The following is a 6,321-nucleotide window of genomic DNA, read 5'->3' as shown; positions in this document are numbered from 1 at the left end:
AGAGAGCCCCCAAAATCTGGGCGCAAACTAATAGTACACATGTTCGACAGATATATGAAATAACATCATAAATGGGTCCTACTTTTGATGATCTTCCATCAGAATGTTGTACAAGGGGTCCTTCGTCCAGAACAACCGTTGTTTGGTTTTAGAACGGCCTTTTTCCCTCTCGATTTAGCAAGCACACTTGCCAAGTGGCGCGAATCTCTCCATCGTCAACAAACTCAGAGAACGGAACACGGCAAAACTCCCAAAAAAATTTCAATAATCTGATTAAACTATATTGAAAAAACATACTTTACGATGATATTGTCACATTTATCAAATAAAATCAAAGCCAGAGATAGTTGCCGTCTATAACGACAGCTTTCCAGAAGGCAATCCCCGGTTCCTCTTCGCGTCATCCTGAAAACAGGAAATTGGTGTCACGTCATTCCAAGAGGTCTTATTCGACCTCAGTTCTAGCTATACACTCCATTTCTTCTCTCACTGCCTATTGACATCTAGTGGAAGGCGTATGAAGTGCATGTATAGTCATAAATCTCAAGCAAAATTATAGGGAGGGCCTGGAACAGAGCCTCGATTTGAGATTTTTCACTTTCTGACAGGAAGTTTGCTGCAAAATGAGTTCTGTTTTACTCACAGATATAATTCAAACGGTTTTAGAAACTTGAGAGTGTTTTCTATCCAATAGTAATAATAATATGCATATTGTACTAGCAAGAATTGAGTACGAGGCCGTTTGAAATGGGCACCTTTATCCAAGTTACTCAATACTGCCCCTGCAGCCATAAGACGTTTTAACTTGGGTCAAATGTTTCGGGTAGCCTTCCACAAGCTTCCCACAATAAGTTGGGTAAATTTTGGCCCATTCCTCTTGATAGAGCTGGTGTAACTTGAGACAGGTTTGTAGGCCTCCTTGCTCGCACACGCTTTTTCAGTGCTGACCACAAATTTTCTGTAGGATTGAGGTCAGGGCTCTGTGATGGCCACTCTGATGACCCACTAGACAACCATTAGACAACATCTAGACAACCACTAGACAACCCCTAGACAACCATTAGACAACCACTAGACAACCACTAGACAACCATTAGACAACCACTAGACAACCACTAGACAACCCCTAGACAACCATTAGACAACCGCTAGACAACCATTAGACAACCCCTAAACAACCACTAGACAACCACTAGACAACCGCTAGACAACCCCTAGACAACCATTAGACAACCATTAGACAACCCCTAGACAACCNCCTGGAACAGAGCCTCGATTTGAGATTTTTCACTTTCTGACATGAAGTTTGCTGCAAAATGAGTTCTGTTTTACTCACAGATATAATTCAAACGGTTTTAGAAACTTGAGAGTGTTTTCTATCCAATAGCAATAATAATATGCATAATGTACGAGCAAGAATTGAGTACGAGGCCGTTTGAAATGGGCACCTTTCATCCAAGTTACTCAATACTGCCCCTGCAGCCCAAAGAAGTTAAATTGGATTGATGAGGAATTGAAAAAGAAGGATGAGGAAAAAGGTATGGAAATTAAGTCTGGCAGCTCAACTGATCGGCAAACGTATTGCAAAATCATGTGACTAAACTAAATAAAAAGAAGAAGAAACTACTGAAACAAAAATAACTTATATAAAGAATGACAGTAAAAAGCTTTGGGGCACCTTAAATACATTTAGGAATCAGATGGCTCATTCATCACAAACTGATATTGCAAACTACTTTAACGACTTTTTCATCACAAACAGCCAACTACTCTATTAATGACTGTTTCATTGGCTTTTTCATTGGCAAGATAAGCAAACTTAGGGATGACATACCAGCAACAAACGCTGACACTACACATCCAAGTATATCTGACCAAATTATGAAAGACAAAAATTTTAATTTTAAATTCCGTAAAGTCAGTGTGGAAGAAACAATTACTGTTGTCTATCAACAATGACAAGCCACCAGGGTCTGACAATCTGGATGGTAAATTACTGAGGATAATAGCGGACCATATTGCCACTCTTATTTGCCATTTCGTCAATCAGGCCTGGAGGGAAGCTAAAGTCATTCCACTTCCTAAGAATAGTAAAGCCCCCTTTACTGGCTCAAATAGCCAACCAATCAGCCTGTTACCAACCTCTAGTAAACTTCTGGGAAAAATAGTGTTTGACCAGATTGTTAAAGGAATTTAATTCCTATATGTTTAGCAACCAATTCAATTAAAACACTCTGCCCATACATAAGAAATTGTAAGATAATTATTAGCAGTAAATATTAGCAGTAAATGGACAGAAACCAGTTTTCACAATCAATCAATAGCGTTTATTCCCGAGAGTACTGATCATAGGACATTTTACATCAGGTTATATAATAAAGATGATGTCATAGGTGTTAATGTCCATCCTCCTCTCGGATACAATGGCAGTATAGTTAGAGTTCTCATTACTGTCTGCCACCTGTTAAACTATCTACAACCAACCCAAGGTCTTTCCCCTCCCTGGGTAGAGACATCAGTCTAGCCTGTCTGTCTGCCACCTGTTCAACTATCTACAACCAACCCAAGGTCTCTCCCCTCCCTGGGTAGAGACATCATTCTAGCCTGTCTGTCTGCCACCTGTTCAAGCTATCTACAACCAACCCAAGGTCTTTCCCCTCCCTGGGTAGACATCATTCTAGCCTGTCTGTCTGCCACCTGTTAAACTATCTACAACCAACCCAAGGTCTCTCCCTCCCTGGGTAGAGACATCATTCTAGCCTGTCTGTCTGCCACCTGTTAAACATCTACAACCAACCAAGGTCTTCCCCTCCCTGGGTAGAGACATCATTCTAGCCTGTCTGTCTGCCACCTGTTCAATCTACTACAACCAACCCAAGGTCTTTCCCTCCCTGGGTAGAGACATCATTCTAGCCTGTCTGTCTGCCACCTGTTAAACATTCACAACCAACCCAAGGTCTTTCCCCTCCCTGGGTAGAGACATCATTCTAGCCTGTCTGTCTGCAACCTGTTAATACATCTACAATCCACCATGATTGGCTGATGAGAAATGAGAAACATCATTCTGGCCTGTCTGTTAGACTTCAGTGCAGCTTTTGACATTATCGATCACAGTCTGCTGCTGGAAAAACAGTGGTATGGCTTCACCCCTGCTATAATGTGGATAAGAGTTACTGCTAACAGAACACAGAGGGGGTTCTTTGATGGAAGCCTCTCCAACATACTGTATATCCAGGTAGAATCAGGCATTCCCCAGGCAGCTGTTTAGGACCATTGCTTTTCAATTTTTTCTAACGACATGTTATGTGGATGATCAACACTATATGTCAGTTACTACGCGACTGAAATGACTGCAACACTAACAAAGAGCTGCAGTTAGTTTTCAGAGTGGGTGGCAAGGCAATAAAGTTAGTCTTAAATATTTATAAAACGCTTGAAGTAACCTGGATTCTAAACTGTCAAGAACATATTGATACTTCTCCCCATTTTATGTTTGTATGTCCATAAAACGCTGCTCTGCTTCTTAACTATCAACAAGGTAGGTCTAGTTTTGTGACATCTAGACTACTGTTCAGTTGTGTGGTCAGGTGCCACAAAGAGGCCTTAGGAAAATAACAACTTGGCTCAGAACAGGGCAGCACGGCTGGCCCTTGGATGTACAACAGAGAGCCAATATTAATAATATGGCATTGCCATGTTGAATGCACCAAGCTGTCTGTTTAAATCTGCACACAGCTTCGTACCACCATGCATACCCACAAGACATTGTACCAGATGTCTCGTCACAGTCCCCAAGTCCAGAACTATGGAGGTGCACAGTACTACATCAGAGCATGACTACATGGAACTCTATTCCACATCAGGTAACTGATGCAGCAGAGAATCAGATTTAAAAACAAGATAAAAATACACCTTTGGAACAGATTTTGTGCGAGACCACCACCATAGGCACAGACACATAAATCACACACAGCGCCACACACACACACACACACACACACACACACACACACACACAATAATATCACGCACTATATACACACATAAACATGGATTTAGTACTGTAGATATGTGGTAGTGTGGAGTAGGGGCCTGAGGGACCACCAGTCTTTTCTGAAATCTGTGAATATATTGTAATGTTTTTACAATGGTATAAACTTCATTCATTTTAATGGACCAGGAAGACCTCTAACCCCTAAACTACAGTAAGTTGACCAGTCCTCTACTGACTGTTACTGGGTAGACCAGAGGAACAGGCTCGAGGGTGCAGTCCTATTACTACTGTACTGGTAGACCAGAGGAACCAGGCTCTGAGGGGTGACCAGTCTCTACTGACTGTACTGGGTAGACCAGAGGAACCAGGCTCTGAGGGGTGACCAGTCTCTACTGACTGTCTGGGTAGACCAGAGCACAGGCTCTGAGGGGTGACCATCCTATATCTGACTGTACTGGTAGAGAGGAACCAGGCTCTGAGGGTGACCAGTCTCTACGGCTGTACTGGGTAGATAGGAACCAGGCTCTGAGGGGTGCCATCCTCATTGGCTGTACTGGTAGGAGGAACCAGCTCTGAGGTGGACCAGTCCTCTACTGGCTGTACTGGGTTAGACAGAGGACACCAGGCTCTGAGGGTGACCAGTCCTCTACTGGCTGTACTGGGTAGACCAGAGGAACCAGCCTCTGAGGGGTGACCAGTCCTCTACTGGCTGTACTGGGTAGACCAGAGGAACCAGGCTCTGAGGGGTGACCAGTCCTCTACTGGTTACTGGGTAGACCAGAGGAACAGGCTCTGGGGGTGACCAAGTCTCTACTTGGCTGTACTGGGTAGAGAGGAACCAGGCTCTGAGGGGTGACCAGTCCTCTACTGGCTGTACTGGGTAGACCGAGGACCAGGCTCTGAGGGGTGACCAGTCTCTACTGACTGTACGGGTAGACCAGAGGACCAGGCTCTGAGGGGTGACCAGTCCCTACTGGCTGTACTGGGTGACCAGAGAACCAGCTAGGGTGACATCCTTACTGGCTGTACTGGTACAGGAACCAGGCTGAGGGGTGACCAGTCCTTCTACTGGCTGTACTGGGTAGACCAGAGGAACCAGGTCCTGAGGGTGACCAGTCCTCTACTGGCTGTACTGGAACCAGAGAACCAGGCTCTGAGGTTGACCAGTCCTCTATGGCTGTACGGTAGAGAGGAACCAGGCTCTGAGGGGTGACCAGTCCTCTTCTGGCTGTACTGGGTAAGCCAGAGAAACCAGGCTCTGAGGGGTGACCAGTCCTCTTCTGGCTGTACTGGGTAGAGAGGAACCAGGCTCTGAGGGTGACCTAAGTCCTCTTCTGGCTGTACTGGGTAGAGGAACAGGCCTCTGAGGGTGACAGTCCCTCTTCTGGCTGTAGCTGGGTAGAGAGCGAACCAGGCTCTGAGGGGTGACAGTCCTCTACTGTGGCTGTACTGGGTGAGAGGAACCAGGCGTCTGAGGGGTGACCAGTCCTCTACTGGCTCGTACTGGGTAGACCAGGGGAACCAGGCTCTGAGGGTGACCAGTCCTTCTACTGGCTGTACTGGGTTAGATCCAGACGGGGAACCAGGCTCTGAGGGTGACCAGTCCTCTACTGGCTGTACTGGGTAGACCAGAGAACAGGCTTCTGAGGGGTGACCAGTCCTCTACTGGCTGTACTGGGTAGACAGAGAACCAGGCTCTGAGGGGTGACCAGTCCTCTACTGGCTGTAGTGGTAGACCAGAAACAGTCTGAGGGTGACATCTTACTGTGTACTGGGAGACCAGAGGAACCAGGCTCTGAGGGGTGACCAGTCCTCACGCGCTGTACTGGTAGAGAGGAACCAGGCTCTGAGGGGTGACAGTCCTCTTTCTGGCTGTACTGGGTAGACAGAGGAACCAGCTCTGAAGGGGTGACCAGTCCTCTTCTGGCTGTACTGGGTAGAGAGGAACCAGCTCTGAGGGGTGACCAAGTCCTCTTCTGGCTGTACTAGATAATAGGAATGAAACCCATTCTGGTCATTCAGGCTCTATTCATTTATACCAGGTTAACCTTCAACGCAGTCCTGTATTAGATCAGGAACTAACTAGTAATGACCACATGATACTAGTCCATTAGACTCATACTTCATTTATACAGGTTACCTTTCAGACCAGTCCTGTGGTTAGAAAGAATCAGATAGTAACTAGGACTGACCATATACTGTCCAATTAGATCTCTATTCATTTATACAGAACATGTAGACAGAGTCCCTCAGCAGAGATGACCTGTCTGTAGACAGATTCCCTCGGAGAGATGTACTGTCTGTTAAGACAGTGTCCTCAGAGAGAT

General features: G+C 45.6%; 1 long non-coding RNA gene across 1 annotated transcript; it reads left to right on the top strand.

Annotated features, from left to right (window-relative positions):
- The first annotated feature begins 4,452 nt into the window (after positions 1-4,452).
- On the top strand, positions 4,453-5,304 carry LOC139027061 (uncharacterized). The gene is made up of 4 exons (XR_011479095.1): positions 4,453-4,475; positions 4,628-4,747; positions 5,055-5,093; positions 5,194-5,304. It is a non-coding gene; the product is annotated as an uncharacterized lncRNA (long non-coding RNA).
- The last annotated feature ends 1,017 nt before the right edge of the window (positions 5,305-6,321 follow it).

The sequence above is a fragment of the Salvelinus sp. IW2-2015 genome, unplaced genomic scaffold (genome assembly GCF_002910315.2).
Source record: "Salvelinus sp. IW2-2015 unplaced genomic scaffold, ASM291031v2 Un_scaffold7122, whole genome shotgun sequence".
Lineage (NCBI taxonomy): Eukaryota > Metazoa > Chordata > Actinopteri > Salmoniformes > Salmonidae > Salvelinus > Salvelinus sp. IW2-2015.
The sequence above is the reverse complement of the archived record's forward strand: the minus strand, read 5'-3'. Positions and strand labels throughout refer to the sequence as shown.